This window comes from Oncorhynchus nerka, linkage group LG10, assembly GCF_034236695.1.
Source record: "Oncorhynchus nerka isolate Pitt River linkage group LG10, Oner_Uvic_2.0, whole genome shotgun sequence".
NCBI classification, from domain to species: domain Eukaryota; kingdom Metazoa; phylum Chordata; class Actinopteri; order Salmoniformes; family Salmonidae; genus Oncorhynchus; species Oncorhynchus nerka.
In genome coordinates this window covers 66,386,985-66,404,394 of record NC_088405.1, presented here as the reverse complement: position 1 = coordinate 66,404,394, position 17,410 = coordinate 66,386,985, and the positions used below count along the sequence as shown (strand labels likewise).

The 17,410-nt window shown below is 44.7% G+C and overlaps 1 protein-coding gene across 1 annotated transcript in view; it reads right to left on the bottom strand.

Moving 5' to 3' along the window:
• The window catches only part of nrip1b (nuclear receptor interacting protein 1b), a 65,633-nt gene extending 65,046 nt beyond the window's left edge, over positions 1 to 587 (bottom strand). The window contains 1 exon segment of the mRNA XM_029671038.2: positions 343 to 587. The gene's annotated coding sequence lies outside the window, so the exon portion shown is untranslated.
• Between the last annotated feature and the right edge of the window lie 16,823 nt (positions 588 to 17,410).

Sequence of the window (17,410 nt, the reverse complement as noted above, 5' to 3'; positions counted from 1 at the left end):
TTCTATGGCAAATAGCTATTACATGTCTACGTGCGGTAATGCGTTTTTATAAGGTCGACAAGGAAATAATCTCAAACTGGCTATAATGTAACCCCGATGCCATTTAACAAAATGGAAACGACATTACCACAGCACTGGCTGGTTTATTACGACTTCTTTACGCAGCGTTTTCACACCGCTATGAGCCCAGAGACTAAGGCTCGAGACACAAACATCATTCAATCCTCAAAAACATGCTGTAAACATGATAAATCCATGACACACACCCCGTTTGTGCCCTCGCGGATTTTTACAGAGTCGTTAATTTCACAGCCTATTCTGTACATTTAGCTCGGCACGTACCTGCTTGGGTTTGTCTACCCCTCTAGCTGACAGTGGACCCCACTCAAGCGAAAAGGTGCATTATCATTCGAAAGGAGGAAATCCTTCGGATAGTCTCGGTGAAAAAGTCGGATTTCTCGAACGCGGGTTAATTATGAAAAATTGATGATTTATTCCAAAATGCCTCGGGTTTTGATCGAAGTGATCAGGCTCTGCGACCTGTAGTCGAATCTGACGGAATTGCTTATTCTCGGAATCCCCTTGCGCTCGAGCACTCAGCAGAGGCGACACTCCTCCTCTCTGCCACTGACACCCCCCTTAAAGGAGCCGTTTAAAGGAGCAGTGGCATTATCAACCTATCCCTGCCCCTCTCCAAATGTATCGTTAGACTTCGTGAAAACGTTTGCAGTTTATTGTGTTTAAAAGTAGTATACAATCAGTTTTATAGCCTATGGTTTATAGACACTTAAATAATGTGTTTATTAAATGTTGTATACATAATTATCAAGTAATTAACTGTCTATAAATTGGGCCTACTTACAAACTCTTTGCAACCTCTGAAAGACTACAAGGATGAGATAAAGTGAAATAGAATGAAAATGTAACAATCAGCAACAACAAAAAATAGCACAATCAGGTTTTTATATCAATGGTTGTATTACATTATACTGATAGTCTGGGGAGTTTAGTACAGTATGTTGTAAATTTCCACGATTACTTAGGCGTAGCTCTTTTTTTCTGTGACATAATCTCTGTGGTATCTACTATGATGGCCCACAGACAGTCTTCTATCTCATTTGGCCTTGAACAAAATGTCTCAGAGGACCTGGGGAACATCTCTGTTTTCTGTCATGAATAAAAACACAACATAACCTACTTCTCTTCTGCACAGCCCTTCTTCCAGAGAAACTCTTTTTATTTTTAGACTGGGGGCCTGGAGGGTGAGAGTGTGGGTGTGTAGGGGGGCAATGCAGTTCTCCCACCACACTGATTTTCACTATTGTTTTAATTCCATGTTATTGGTTAGACAGATTTTCAACAGGACACATACATACACGCACACAGGTGCACACGCACACAGGTGCACACACACACACACACACACACACACACACACACACACACACACACACACACACACACACACACACGCACACACACACACACACACACACACACACACACACACACACACACACACACACACACAGCATTTAGGTTAACCAATGGATAATGTGCCTCATAACTGAATGTAACCTCGCCATAATGGTTAAACAGTCATTTAATTCAATGTCAGTTTAATAAACAGAACTGACATTCAACTTGTCACTGAGATAAATTGTATAGCACTTTACAAGGTCATTGTTCACGGCATGTCTTACCTTTAATTTGCATTTTACAGTGTAACTGAGGTTAATGTAGGACTCAGAGACGAAAGTTCAATCCAAATTGGCACTCATATCAACCTTGTATTGTCTAAATTGATGGCTTTTTATTGTCACTGTCTGACTAGATACTACACATGAAAACAGGCTTAACTTTGATATCCTTTTGTGCTATTTATTTTGTCTAACTAAATGTGCACCATACATCTAGAATGTTCTTCTTGACCACTGAGATGTCAGCCTTTAGGTTCGGGGGAGCAAACGGCCTCAGCAATTTACGTTATCTACCCTCGTAACCTCTGAACTTAAATGACCTTTCATCTTTGAACTTTGACTTCAAATGCCACATGAATGGAGATACAATATCCTCCCTTTATTCCTTCCCCCACCAGAACTCCCCTGACCTCTGCCCCCAAGCTTTTCACAGAAATGTGGTTCACAGAACTTCCACCTTTGACCCTAAGGGAAGGACAGCCTGTGGCTGTTTTTGTGGCTGTATGAAGAAGTCTGCATGTAACACAGTAATCCTGAAAAGGATCACACACACACAAAACAAAGCCTCTGGTAACAGACACGATGCTTTGTGTGTTAACATTCTACAGTGGAAGTGGTAAGGGTAAAGTCTGTCAGGGCAGCCATGAGGATAACTGTGAAGTTAGTAGAAGTGTGGCGATTCTGACGAACAACAAAAGACAGAAAAGAGGAGAACGCATGGCGCATTTAAGAGGGCTGGTTAACAAGGCGTTTAAGGGCCTTTTGTAAATGCACTCTGATGTTTTACTGGACACACTAGTTAAAATTTTGTTAACACCCAAGATTACTTACTCTGTCATGCAGAATAACCAAAAGTAGCAGGTTTGGATGTTGTATCATGAGACATTACCAAAATAACCGTGGTACCAAAGAAAGCAATACAAGAATGCTGAATAGCCGGTGTGATGCTGAACAATAAAAGATTAATACAAAATTAAATTTAAACAAATTGAAATGTGAAAATCACATAAAGATAATTGGTATCCTCATGTAGAATTGTATCAGTCTTTCTCTAATTAACAAACTGCCTGCTCATCAATTAATTAAAACTTGAAGAAAGTAGCCAACCTACCAATGTCAAAAAGACAAATTGCTAAAGAAAATTAACTAGCCTGGTTATTTTCCAAGTCTAAACTGTGGAATTTCTCATCCATAAAATACTTGAAAATAGCCATTCAACTGTGATTCACCTTATACATAAGCAAGGGTTCAGTGAGCAGTTACTGGGGCAGATTATTATCAGAATTTTATTTTCTTTCATCCAGGAATTAAATAATCCAATCAACCCCCCAGTCCCTCAAATATTTTTTATGCAATTTCATTCCAGCTGAACATTTCAATGAAAAGGCAAAATGAGACATAGAATGATATGAATCCCAGTGCAAAGTTCTATGGTGCTCCACGGCTGTTCTCCTGGACCCAGTAGTGCAAATAGAAGAGAGTTTAGATTCAGACGCCCGATTGTCTCTGAGGGAGAGAGCCAGAGTGTCAGCAGACATTAACCCATGACCTTTAACCTCTACTCCCCAATTTCATCCAGAACGTCTCCTAAGGTTTGGAGTGGAGGGAGGTTGGAAGGGCAGGCAGGTGCGAACTGGGATAGGAGCAGGACTGTTGGAAGTCACACTATACTGTAACCTTTGGACTCAAATGAGTAAATAATGGTTGTTAGGGTCTCATATATAGAAATAGAATGGATAGAGCTGTACTTTGACCTTTGTACCGGAGATAGCAAAAGCCTGGGTATGGAAATATAATATATTGAGGTACTGTTTTTTATTTATTTTTAAACAGAACCTATTTAAATTTGTCTGGAATTCAATCTTACTGAGTGACTGACTGTATCAATTTCAAACCATTTGAATTTTTTGTCACCCTATTTCTACAGTTCTAGATCCAACAAGGAGAGGATTACTCATTAAAAAGTTAAACTGACTTTATTGGTGCAACAAACAAAGAACAGGAAGGAGAAAGGCTAACCTCTGTTCAGAGTAAACACACAAAGATGATATAACACTGACTAGCAGAGATGCTTCACATTCATCTAGAATTTACATGTTCTGAATTTTTGACTTCTCACTCATTGAAGTAAAAATGTTTTCATAGATACACTGACCGGCATCTGATGAAGCAAATGCTACGCTACAGGACTGTTTCGCTAGCACAGACTGGAATATGTTCCGGGATTCATCTGATAAAATTGAGAAGTTTACCACATCAGTCACTGTTCATGAATAAGTGTATCAACGACGTTCACCCACAGTGACCATACTTTACATACAATTCCCAACCAGAAACCATGGATTACAGACAACACCCACACTGAGCTAAAGGCCAGAGCTGCCGCTTTCAAGGAGCGGGACACTAATCCAGACGTTTATAAGAAATCCCGCTACGACCTCCAAAGAGCCATCAAACAGGCAAAGCGTCAATACAGGACTAAGATCAAATCCTACTACGTCGGCTCTTACGCTCGTTAGATGTGGCAGGGCTTGCAAACTATCACAGATTACAAAGGGAAACCCAGCCGCGAGTTGCCCTCCGACTCGAACCTACCAAACGAGCCAAATGCCTTCTAGGCTCGCTTCGAGGCAAGCAATTACAAAGGGAAACACACCGACGCATGTCTTGTATTCAAGATCCTAAATGGCCTGGCTCCCCCCCAACTCTGTATTTTTGTTAAACAGAAAACCCAAACATATGGCAGCAGATCCACAAGGTCTGCCATGTATAGTTCCCTTAAGGAAAAGCATCTTTAGTAAATCCGCTTTCTCTGTGAGAGCTTCCCATGTCTGGAATACACTGCCATCAGACACACATAACTGCACCACCTATCATACTTTCACAAAATGTATGAATACATGGCTAAAGGTCAATCAGATTTGTGATCATAATCCCTAGCTGTGTATTGCCGCTTTCCATGTTGTCTGTTGTCTGTGGCTTGTGAGGTGTGGAAACACTTTGTTGCTTTTATGAATTTTGTCTTGCTGCTTTTTGTTCTATGTTTCTCTGTCTCTATGCTACGTCTTGCTTGTCCTATGTTGCTCTGTCTGTATGCTATGTCTTGCCCTATGTTGCTCTGCGTGTGCTCACTTCTCAATTATTGTCTATATTGTAATTGTTTTTAATAACCTGCCCAGGGACTGCAGTTGAAAATTAGCCGGCTGGGTAAAACTGGCACTTTTACTGAAACGTTGATTAATGTGCACTGTCCCTGTAAAAATAAAATAAACTCAAACTCAATACTGAACCATGCATGAGAGCACCAGCTGTTCTGGACGACGGTGTGATTTTTCTCTTCATAGCCGATGTGAGTAAGACCTTTAAACAGGTTAACATTCACAAGGCCCTGGGGCCAAACAGATTACCAGGACGCGTACTCAGAGCATGCGCTGTGAAGTGCCTTCACTGATATTTTCAACCTCTCCCTGACCCAGTCTGTAATACCTACATATTTCAATCAGACCACCATAGTCCCTGTGCCCAAGAACACCAAAGTAACGATATATCAAATTCATTTGATTTATTCTAATGTACTGTATGTTTTAGCACAATATTTATTTTTAGTTTTTATGACTGTTATTGTCCGCTTGTTCTCATGTTGTCTTTTTGGTCTCGTCTCATTCACTCCTTCTGTGCTGTATGTACCTTGCCATTTACTCACACACACCAATCCCCTCTCCCTGCCACTCACAACTACAAAGATGAGAGCTCTGACAAGCGGTTTCAACCCGCTATTTGCATTTGAGGTTTGGTCCAACATAATTGGTCATACGGACACCGAAACACATTGAGACTTTATTTTACTGTAATAGAGGAGAACCTTTCTAACGATATCGTTTTTTTGTCTCAACTACTCAAATTGTGAGCAGAGCAGACACTACTAAAACAGGAGTATCAATGAACATTGATTCTGGAAAATGAATTCTCAGTTTGTCGTGTGTGGGACCACGTACCGCTCGCAGCATTTTAGCCAAAGACTGATATACCAGCTGTCTAGTCTGTGTTTTATAAATGTGAAATATGCATTAAACACAATAATATAAGGAAGTGGAAATTTGTTCTAATTTTGAGAAATAAGGTAGGCCACTTGATTTCAACATCTGAACAAAGTGGACAGGCTAGCATAGTGTTCAAACAGTTAGCGACAGACAGAAGGGTGTGTTAATAACAATTAAACTGTGCTACCTTGTTAGCTATTAAAAATATCCAAGTTGGCTAAACTTGAAATGTAAAGATAAGCTGGCTACTCACTAGCACATGGGCTTGTGCTTGAGAAATTGTTTATGTGACTGGTGTTCATTTTCTATAACGCTGCTACAAGAAGTGAGTCATTATTAGTGAATGTGCATTATGCATGGCTCTAGTTAAATTTGTAACGAAAAACACATTTTAATAGACAGACTTGAAAGTCAGATCAGTGATTATTGCAAAATAAGCAGGTTAAACTATTTTGATAAAATAACTACATTATTAGTGGGTCTTATGGTTGTGGAAGGCTTATATTTAGCCTAGGTATAATTTCAAACCCTGAATCCATTAGATTATTTCTGCTGTTTGAAATGCAGTGTATTTGACCTTTAATTTGACTTTTTATTTAAAGAAAACATATATCACGCTGGTATAAAGGATTTGGAGACAGGCGCAGAAATACACAATATGGGTTTTTAATACACCCAAAACAAACGTATACAAGAACACTGGGCTGTACCCAAACAAAAGTGCGAGGGGAAACCTTGTTGAACGACAAGGGACGATACCCATAATACACAATATATAAAGCACGCAGCATAACAGCTGCACCAACACATAGGTACTCACACCACCAACGGACATGGGAACAATAACCGACAAAGACAGAGGGAACAGAGGGCACATATATAACATACTAATCAGGGGAAATGGGAACCAGGTGTGTGTAATCAGACAAGACAGTCCGGGGTTGATGATAATGAATCCCGTTCAGTGAAGCCTAGAAAGCCGGTGACGTAAACCTCCGGAACTGGTGAACAGAATGAGCAGCAGTACCGGGGGGATCCGTGACAACATAAACATATAAAGATACAGTATATATTGGGGAATCGCCCATCATTTTGAAAAAATCTAGATATGATTTTTAGGCCATATTGCCCAGGCCTATCGCCCAGTAGCACTCACATCTGTAGCCATGAAATGCTTTGAAAGGGTGGTCATGGCTAACATCAACACCATCATCCCAAACATCCTGGACCCACTCCAATTCGTATACCGCCCCAACAGATCCACATATGGCGCGATCTCTATTGCACTCCACACTGCCCTCTCCTACCTGGACAAGAGGAACACCTATGTTAGAATGCTGTTCATTGACTACAGCTCAGCATTCAACACCATAGTGCCCTCCAAGCTCATCACTAAGCTCAGGACCCTGGGACTGAACTCCTCCCTCTGAAACTGGATCCTGGACTTCCTGATGGGCAGCCCCCAGGTGGTGAGGGTAGGCAACAACACATCCGCCACGCTGACCCTCAACAGGGGGGCCCCTCAGGGGTACGTTCTTAGTCCCCACCAGTACTCCCTGTTCAACTACAACTGCATGGCCGTGCACGTCTCCAACACCATAAAGTTTGCTGACGACCTGACGGTGTAAGGCGTGATCACTGATGACGATGAGAAAGTTTATAGGAAGAAGGTCAGTGACCTGGCAGTGTGGTGCCAGGACAACAACCTCTCTCTCAACATCAGCAACACAAAGGAGTTGATTGTGGACTACAGGAAGCGGAGGGCCGATCACGCTCCCATCCACATCGACGTCGCTGTAGTGGAGCAGGTCGAAAGCTTTGTGTTCCTCAGTGTCCACATCATTAAGGAATTAACATGGTCCACACACACCAACAAGGCAATACAATGCCTCTTCCCCCTCAGGAAGCTGAAAAGATTTGGCATGGGCTATACAGCTGCACCATTGAGAGCATCTTGACTGGCTGCATCACCGCTTGATGTGGCAACTGCTTGGCATCCGACCGCAAGGGGCTATAGATGGTATTGAGTATGGCACAGTACATCACTGGGGCTGCACTCCCTGTCCTCCATATAATCTATTCCAGGTGATGTCTTAGGAAGGCCCTAAAAATGGTCAAAGACTCTAGCCACCCAAGTGATAGACTGTTCTCTCTGCTACCGCACGGTAAGCGGTACCGATGCAACAAGTCTGGAACCAACAAGACCCTGAGCAGCTTCTAGCCCCAAACCATAAGCCGGTTAAATAGTTAACCAAATAGCTACCCGGACTATTTGCATTGACCCTTTTTGCGCTAACTCTTTAGACTCATCACATCAGCTGCTGCTACTATTTATTATCTATCCTGTTGCCTAGTCACGTTACCCCTAGCTACACTGAGTGTACAAAACATTAGGAACACCTTCCTAATATGGATTGCACCCGTTTTTGCCTTCAATTCGTTGAGGCATGGACTACAAGGTGACGAAAGCATTCCACAGGGATGCTGACCCATGTTGACCACAATGCTTCCCACAGTTCTTGACACACATGCAAAACTGCTGAGCGTATAAACCCAGCAGCGTTGCCGTTCTTGACACACACAAACCAGTGCACCTGGCACCTACTACCATACCCCGTTCAAAGGCACTTAAAACTTTTGTCTTGCCCATTCACCTTCGGAATGGCACACAAACACAATCCATGTCTCAAATTTTAAAAATCCTTCTTTAACCTGTCTTCTCTTCACTGCAGATCCTCTCAAGCTCTGTCCGGTTGGATGGGGAGGGTTGCTGTACAGCTATTTCCAGGTCTCTCCAGAGCTGTTCGATCGGGTGGCTGGGCCACTCACGGACATTCAGAGACTTGTTCCGAAGCCACTCCTGCATTGTCTTTGTCATGCCCTGACCTTAGAGAGCCTTTTTATGTCTCTATTTTGTTTTGGTCAGGGTGTGATTTGGGTGGGCATTCTATGTTCTTTATTTCTTTGTTTCTGGCTGAGTGTGGTACCCAATCAGAGGCGGCTGTCTATCGTTGTCTCTGATTGGGGATCATACTTAGGCAGCCCTTTTCCCTCCTTCTGTGTGGGATCTTGTCTTTGTTTGTGTGCAGGTTGTTTGCACAACGAAGCTGTTCGGTCGTTGTATTCTTTATTGTTTTGTCTTTTCTAAAGTTTCACTTCGTTAATAAATTATGTGGAACTCAAAGTACGCTGCGCCTTGGTCTCATCCTTCATCCGACGACACCCGTTACAGTCTTGGCTGTGTGCTTAGGGTCGTTGTCCTGTTGGAAGGTGAACCTTTGCCCCAGTCTGAGGTATTGAGCGCTCTGAAGCAGGTTTTCATCAAGGATCTCTCTGTACTTTGTCCCTGTCACATAGAGTAGACCAGAAGGCTTAACTGAAATACCTAACCTCTATCAAATAAAAAGATGGCGGAGGCGCAAAAGTACTTCTGTGCAAGGGTGTTTATTTACATAGTGAATCCGGAAGAAAAACAACAGTACTGCCATCCAAAGTATACATTATGGGGACAGCTTTAAAACAATGCTGCCCCATCAACAGATCAATCCAAAATGGTCCCCCCCTTGAACTGAAAGAGAGGCTCCATTTGTAGTGGAAGCCCCTCCCATCAGAAGATACCCAGCAATAATTCATGTATCAATTACCTTCATCAAAGCCTACATTTTCCACTCAGCTAAACATAATGAATTATATACATTACAATAAGTTTCTCATGATACAATATACCAATATACCAATATAATATTTACAAAATCCCATCCCAACTGACATGGAGTCTTCCAATATGCCCAATCCTATAATTGTCCCTACAATTTCTAAGCAAACAGCTGGAGGCAGGGCTTTCTCCTATAGGGCTCCATTTTTATGGAATGGTCTGCCTACCCATGTGAGAGACGCAGACTTGGTCTCAACCTTTAAGTCTTTACTGAAGACTCATCTCTTCAATGGGTCATATGATTGAGTGTAGTCTGGCCCAGGAGTGTGAAGGTGAACGGAAAGCCTCTGGAGCAACGAACCGCCCTTGCTGTCTCTGCCTGACTGGTTCCCCTCTTTCCACTGGGATTCTCTGCCTCTAACCCTATTACAGGGGCTGAGTCACTGGCTTACTGGTGCTCTTCCATGCCATCCCTAGGAGGGGTGCGACACTTGAGTGGGTTGAGTCACTGACGTGATCTCCCCCCCCCCCCCCCCCGGTTGTGCCGTGGCAGAGATCTTTGTGGGCTACAGTCGGCCTTGTCTCAGGTTGGTAAGTTGGTGGTTGAAGATATCCCTCTAGTGGTGTGGTGGCTGTGCTTTGGCAAAGTGGGTGGGGTTATATCCTGCCTGTTTGGCCCTGTCCGGGGGTATCATCGGATGGGGCCACAGTGTCTCCTAACCCCTCCTGTCTCAGCCTCCAGTATTTATGCTGCAGTAGTTTATGTGTCGGGGGGCTAGGGTCAGTCTGTTATATCTGGAGTACTTCTCCAGTCTTATCCGGTGTCCTGTGTGAATTTAAGTATGCGATCTCTAATTCTCTCTTTCTCTCTCTTGGAGGACCTGAGCCCCAGGACCATGCCTCATACCTGGCATGATGACTCCTTGCTGTCCCCAGTCCACCTGGCCATACTGCTGATCCAGTTTCAACTGTTCTGTTCTAACCCTAACCCTGACCTGTTCACCGGACGTGCTACCTATCCCAGACCTGCTGTTTTCAACTCTCTAGAGACAGCAGGAGCAGTAGAGATACTCTTAATGATTGGCTATGAAAAGCTAACTGACATTTACTCCTGAGGTGCTGACTTGTTGCACCCTTGACAACTACTGTGATTATTACAGCCAGAAGAGGACTGGCCACCCCTCATATCCTGGTTCCTCTCTAGGTTTCTTCCTAGGTTTTGGCCTTTCTAGGGATATTTTCCTAGCCACAGTGCTCCTACACCTGCATTGCTTGCTGTTTGGCGTTTTAGGCTGGGTTTCTGTACAGCACTTTGAGATGTCAGCTGATGTAAGGGCTATATAAATACATTTGATTTGATTTGAATTCACAGGAATGAGCCATTCAGGACAGGCACTACAAAGCCAGCCCGATTACCGTAGCTCTGGTCCTTATCCCAGCATACCCAGAAGCTACAGAGATGGAGAGAGAAGAACAGAAACAAACAAACAACTCGCTCATCCATAACATTGATAAGTACAATAAACGTTGCTGAAATTAAACAGGAAGTCTTGTCTGTATATTCTTTATACCATGAACTGTTACTGACGGGGAGGTAAGAATAAAGTGTGAAATGTATGTACCAAAATAGGGAAGTTAACAATGTGGGTCGACACACAAGTTAAGGTTTCTTATAACGGAGCAGGGAGGCGCGATGAATGTGTGTGTGTGTGTTCGTGTACCAAACATTTACATTTACATTTACATTTAAGTCATTTAGCAGACGCTCTTATCCAGAGCGACTTACAAATTGGTGCATTCACCTTATGACATCCAGTGGAGCAGCCACTTTACAATAGTGCATTTAAATCTTTTAAGGGGGTGAGAAGGATTACTTTATCCTATCCTAGGTATTCCTTAAAGAGGTGTGGTTTCAGGTGTCTCCGGAAGGTGGTGATTGACTCCGCTGTCCTGGCGTCGTGAGGGAGTTTGTTCCACCATTGGGGGGCCAGAGCAGCGAACAGTTTTGACTGGGCTGAGCGGGAACTGTACTTCCTCAGTGGTAGGGAGGCGAGCAGGCCAGAGGTGGATGAACGCAGTGCCCTTGTTTGGGTGTAGGGCCTGATCAGAGCCTGGAGGTACTGAGGTGCCGTTCCCCTCACAGCTCCGTAGGCAAGCACCATGGTCTTGTAGCGGATGCGAGCTTCAACTGGAAGCCAGTGGAGAGAGCGGAGGAGCGGGGTGACGTGAGAGAACTTGGGAAGGTTGAACACCAGACGGGCTGCGGCTTTCTGGGTGAGTTGTAGGGTTTAATGGCACAGGCAGGGAGCCCAGCCAACAGCGAGTTGCAGTAATCCAGACGGGAGATGACAAGTGCCTGGATTAGGACCTGCGCCGCTTCCTGTGTGAGGCAGGGTCGTACTCTGCGGATGTTGTAGAGCATGAACCTACAGGAACGGGCCACCGCCTTGATGTTAGTTGAGAACGACAGGGTGTTGTCCAGGATCACGCCAAGGTTCTTAGCGCTCTGGGAGGAGGACACAGTGGAGTTGTCAACCGTGATGGCGAGATCATGGAACGGGCAGTCCTTCCCCGGGAGGAAGAGCAGCTCCGTCTTGCCGAGGTTCAGCTTGAGGTGGTGATCCGTCATCCACACTGATATGTCTGCCAGACATGCAGAGATGCGATTCGCCACCTGGTCATCAGAAGGGGGAAAGGAGAAGATTAATTGTGTGTCATCTGCATAGCAATGATAGGAGAGACCATGTGAGGTTATGACAGAGCCAAGTGACTTGGTGTATAGCGAGAATAGGAGAGGGCCTAGAACAGAGCCCTGGGGACACCAGTGGTGAGAGCACGTGGTGAGGAGACGGATTCTCGCCACGCCACCTGGTAGGAGCGACCTGTCAGGTAGGACGCAATCAAGCGTGGGCCGCGCCGGAGATGCCCAACTCGGAGAGGGTGGAGAGGAGGATCTGATGGTTCACAGTATCGAAGGCAGCCGATAGGTCTAGAAGGATGAGAGCAGAGGAGAGAGAGTTAGCTTTAGCAGTGCGGAGCGCCTCCGTGATACAGAGAAGAGCAGTCTCAGTTGAATGACTAGTCTTGAAACCTGACTGATTTGGATCAAGAAGGTCATTCTGAGAGAGATAGCGGGAGAACTGGCCAAGGACGGCACGTTCAAGGGTTTTGGAGAGAAAAGAAAGAAGGGATACTGGTCTGTAGTTGTTGACATCGGAGGGATCGAGTGTAGGTTTTTTCAGAAGGGGTGCAACTCTCGCTCTCTTGAAGACGGAAGGGACGTAGCCAGCGGTCAGGGATGAGTTGATGAGCGAGGTGAGGTAAGGGAGAAGGTCTCCGGAAATGGTCTGGAGAAGAGAGGAGGGGATAGGGTCAAGCGGGCAGGTTGTTGGGCGGCCGGCCGTCACAAGACGCAAGATTTCATCTGGAGAGAGAGGGAGAAAGAGGTCAGAGCACAGGGTAGGGCAGTGTGAGCAGAACCAGCGGTGTCGTTTGACTTAGCAAACGAGGATCGGATGTCGTCGACCTTCTTTTCAAAATGGTTGACGAAGTCATCTGCAGAGAGGGAGGAGGGGGGGGAGGGGAGGGGGATTCAGGAGGGAGGAGAAGGTGGCAAAGAGCTTCCTAGGGTTAGAGGCAGATGCTTGGAATTTAGAGTGGTAGAAAGTGGCTTTAGCAGCAGCGACAGAAGAGGAAAATGTAGAGAGGAGGGAGTGAAAGGATGCCAGGTCCGCAGGGAGGCGAGTTTTCCTCCATTTCCGCTCGGCTGCCCGGAGCCCTGTTCTGTGAGCTCGCAATGAGTCGTCGAGCCACGGAGCGGGAGGGGAGGACCGAGCCGGCCTGGAGGATAGGGGACATAGAGAGTCAAAGGATGCAGAAAGGGAGGAGAGGAGGGTTGAGGAGGCAGAATCAGGAGATAGGTTGGAGAAGGTTTGAGCAGAGGGAAGAGATGATAGGATGGAAGAGGAGAGAGTAGCGGGGGAGAGAGAGCGAAGGTTGGGACGGCGCGATACCATCCGAGTAGGGGCAGTGTGGGAAGTGTTGGATGAGAGCGAGAGGGAAAAGGATACAAGGTAGTGGTCGGAGACTTGGAGGAGTTGCAATGAGGTTAGTGGAAGAACAGCATCTAGTAAAGATGAGGTCGAGCGTATTGCCTGCCTTGTGAGTAGGGGGGAAGGTGAGAGGGAGAGGTCAAAAGAGGAGAGGAGTGGAAAGAAGGAGGCAGAGAGGAATGAGTCAAAGGTAGACGTGGGGAGGTTAAAGTCGCCCAGAACTGTGAGAGGTGAGCCGTCCTCAGGAAAGGAGCTTATCAAGGCATCAAGCTCATTGATGAACTCTCCGAGGGAACCTGGAGGGCGATAAATGATAAGGATGTTAAGCTTGAAAGGGCTGGTAACTGTGACAGCATGGAATTCAAAGGAGGCGATAGACAGATGGGTAAGGGAGAAAGAGAGAATGACCACTTGGGAGAGTTGAGGATCCCGGTGCCACCACCCCGCTGACCAGAAGCTCTCGGGGTGTGCGAGAACACGTGGGCGGACGAAGAGAGAGCAGTAGGAGTAGCAGTGTTATCTGTGGTGATCCATGTTTCCGTCAGTGCCAAGAAGTCGAGGGACTGGAGGGAGGCATAGGCTGAGATGAACTCTGCCTTGTTGGCCGCAGATCGGCAGTTCCAGAGGCTACCGGAGACCTGGAACTCCACGTGGGTCGTGCGCGCTGGGACCACCAGATTAGGGTGGCCGCGGCCACGCGGTGTGGAGCGTTTGTATGGTCTGTGCAGAGAGGAGAGAACAGGGATAGACAGACACATAGTTGACAGGCTACAGAAGAGGCTACGCTAATGCAAAGGAGATTGGAATGACAAGTGGACTACACGTCTCGAATGTTCAGAAAGTTGAGCTTACGTAGCAAGAATCTTATTGACTAAAATTATTAAAATGATACAGTACTGCTGAAGTAGGCTAGCTGGCAGTGGCTGCATTGTTGACTTTGTAGGCTAGCTGGCAGTGGCTGCGTTGTTGATTCGGGGGCTAGCTGGCTAGCTAGCAGTGTTGATTACGTTACGTTGCGTTAAAAGAACGACAATAGCTGGCTAGGTAACCTAGAAAATCGCTCTAGACTACACAATTATCTTTGATACAGAGACGGCTATGTAGCTAGCTATGTAGACGGTGGGCGTTAGCTAGCTGGCTAGCTGCTGGGCAGATACGTTAGGACGACGAAAAACGATAATTACGCAATTATCTTTGATACAAAGACGGCTATGTAGCTAGCTAAGAAGAAATTGCTAAGATTAGACAAATCAAACCGTTGTACTATAATGAAATGTAATGAAATGAAATGAAAAGTTATACTACCTGCAGACCGAACGCTGCCCGCGGCCAGTGACGGACTTCTCTGTCACAGTCCCGTTCATCTATGCCTTGATCCTGACTAGTTTCCCAGTCCCTGCCGCTGAAAAACATATCCACAGCATTATGCTCCCCCCACCATGCTTCACCGTAGGGATGGTGCCAGGTTTCCTCCAGATGTGACGCTTGGCATTCAGGCCAAAGAGGCCAAAGGCATTCAGGTCAATTTTTGTTTCATCAGACCAGAGAATCTTGTTTATCATGGTCTGAGAGTCTTTAGGTGCCTTTTGGCAAACTCCAAGCGGCCTGTCATGTGCCTTTTACTGAGGAGTGTCTTCCGTCTGGCCACTCTACCATAAAGGCCTGATTGGTGAAGTGCTGCAGAGATGGTTGTCCTTCTGGAAGGTTCTCCCATCTCAACAGAGGAACTCTAGAGCTCTGTCAGAATGACCATCGGGTTCTTGGTCACCTCCCTGACCAAGGTCTTTCTCCCCCGATTACTCAGTTTGGCCAAGCGGCCAGCTCTAGGAAGAGTCTTGGTGGTTCCAAACCTCTTCCATTTAAGAATGATGGAGGCCACTGTGTTCTTGGGGATCTTCAATGCTGCAGAAATGTTTTGGAACCCTTCCCCAGATCTGTGCCTTGACACAATCCTGTATAAGAGCTCTACGAACAATTCTTTCGACCTCATGGCTTGGTTTTTGCTCTGTCAACTGTGAGACCTTATATAGACAGGTGTGTGCCTTTCTAAATTATGTCCAATCAATTGAATTTACCACAGGTGGACTCCAATCAAGTTGTAGAAACATCTCAAGGATGATCAATGGAAACAGGATGCATCTTAGCTCAATTTCGAGTCTCATAGCAAAGGGTCTGAATACTTATGTAAATAAGGTATTTCTGTTTTTATTTTTAATACATTTGCAAACATTTCTAAAAACCTGTTTTCAGTTTTTCGTTATGAGGTAAGGTGTGCATATTGCTGAGGATATTGTTTTATTTCATACATTTTCGAATAAGGCTGTAACATAACAAAATGTGGAAAAAGTCAAGGGGTCTGAATACTTTCCGAAGACACTGCAGCTTTCATCTAGACTCACCTGGTCAGTCTATGACATGTATATGTCCTAATGTTTTGTACACTCAATGTATATGGCCATATCTACCTCAATTCCTTTGTACCCCTGCACATGGACTCTGTACTGGTACCCTAGTATATGGCCAAGTTATCGTATAATTCTTTGTGGAACTAATGGACTATGGGCACTCATGCAAACATGCTGTATTTTCCAGTTTGGACAAGGTAATCCTAGTTGCTGTACAGCTATTTTACACTTGTGTAACCTTCCAACAGGGTTTGCCTTCCAAGTGGAAAATGAAATCAAACACACAGACAGCCAAGTCAAGGCAGGAGTGGCTTCGGGACAATTCGCTGAATGTCCTTGTGTGGCACAGCCAGAGCCTGGTCTTAAACCTGATCGAACATCTCTGGAGAGACCTGAGAATAACTGTGAAGCGACGCTCCCCATCCAACCTGACAGAGCTTGACAGGATCTGCAGAGATCAATAGGAGAAACTCCCCAAAAACAGGTGTGCCAAGCTTGTAGCGTCATACCCTAGAAGACTAAAGGCTGTAATCGCTGCCGAAGGTGCTTCAACATTATACTGAGTAAAGGGTCTGAATACTTATGTAAATACTATGTTTCAGTTTTTTTTTTTTTATACATTAGAATATTTTTCTTAAAACCTGTTTTTGCTTTGTAATTATGTGGTATTGTGTGGAGATTGATGCGGTAAAAGAAACAATGTAATCAATTTTAGAATATGGCTGTAATATAACAAAATGTGAAAAAAGTGAAGGGGTCTGAATACTTTCCGAATGCACTGTATGCTAGACTAAGGAGATGATTGTGGACTACAGGAACATTGGCTACCCGGACTATCTGCATTGTGTCCCGCATTGTGTCCCGCCAACCCCTCTTTAACGCTACTGCTACTCTCTGTTTATCATATATGCATAGTCACTTTAACCATACCTACATGTACGTACTACCTCAACTAGCACGACTATATAACCTATGTATATAGCCTCGCTACTGTTATAGCCTCGCTACTGTTATAGCCTCGCTACTGTATACAGCCTGGCTACTGTTATTATTCACTGTCTTTTTACTGTTGTTTTTTATTTCCTTATCTATTGATCACCTAATACCTATTTTTCTTAAAAATTGCACTGTTGGTTAGTAAGTAAGCATTTCACTGTAAGGTTGTATTCGGCGCACGTGACAAATAAACTTGATTTGATTATCTAAGATGGTAGGAAGCAAAACAAAGGTCAGCCTTGACTTTGCACAATAATCCCTATCAGTTGTTTCTGGAATGTAATAACACACGTCTTGGAATCCAAGTTTGCTACGACAACATGTCAAATACATCAAAATACCTTTGGAGCATACGAGTCTGTGTGATTTAAAAACAATTATATATGTTTTCAAGTATCTTTTCAACACATTGATATGGTGTTAATCACCATAGCTTTATACTACAAAATATGAAATGTCTCGCTATTTTCTAAATGAATCCCACTGAGCAGACACTGGTTGAATCAACGTTGTTTCCACATCACTTAAATTAAATTACGTTGAACCAAAGTAGAATAGAAGC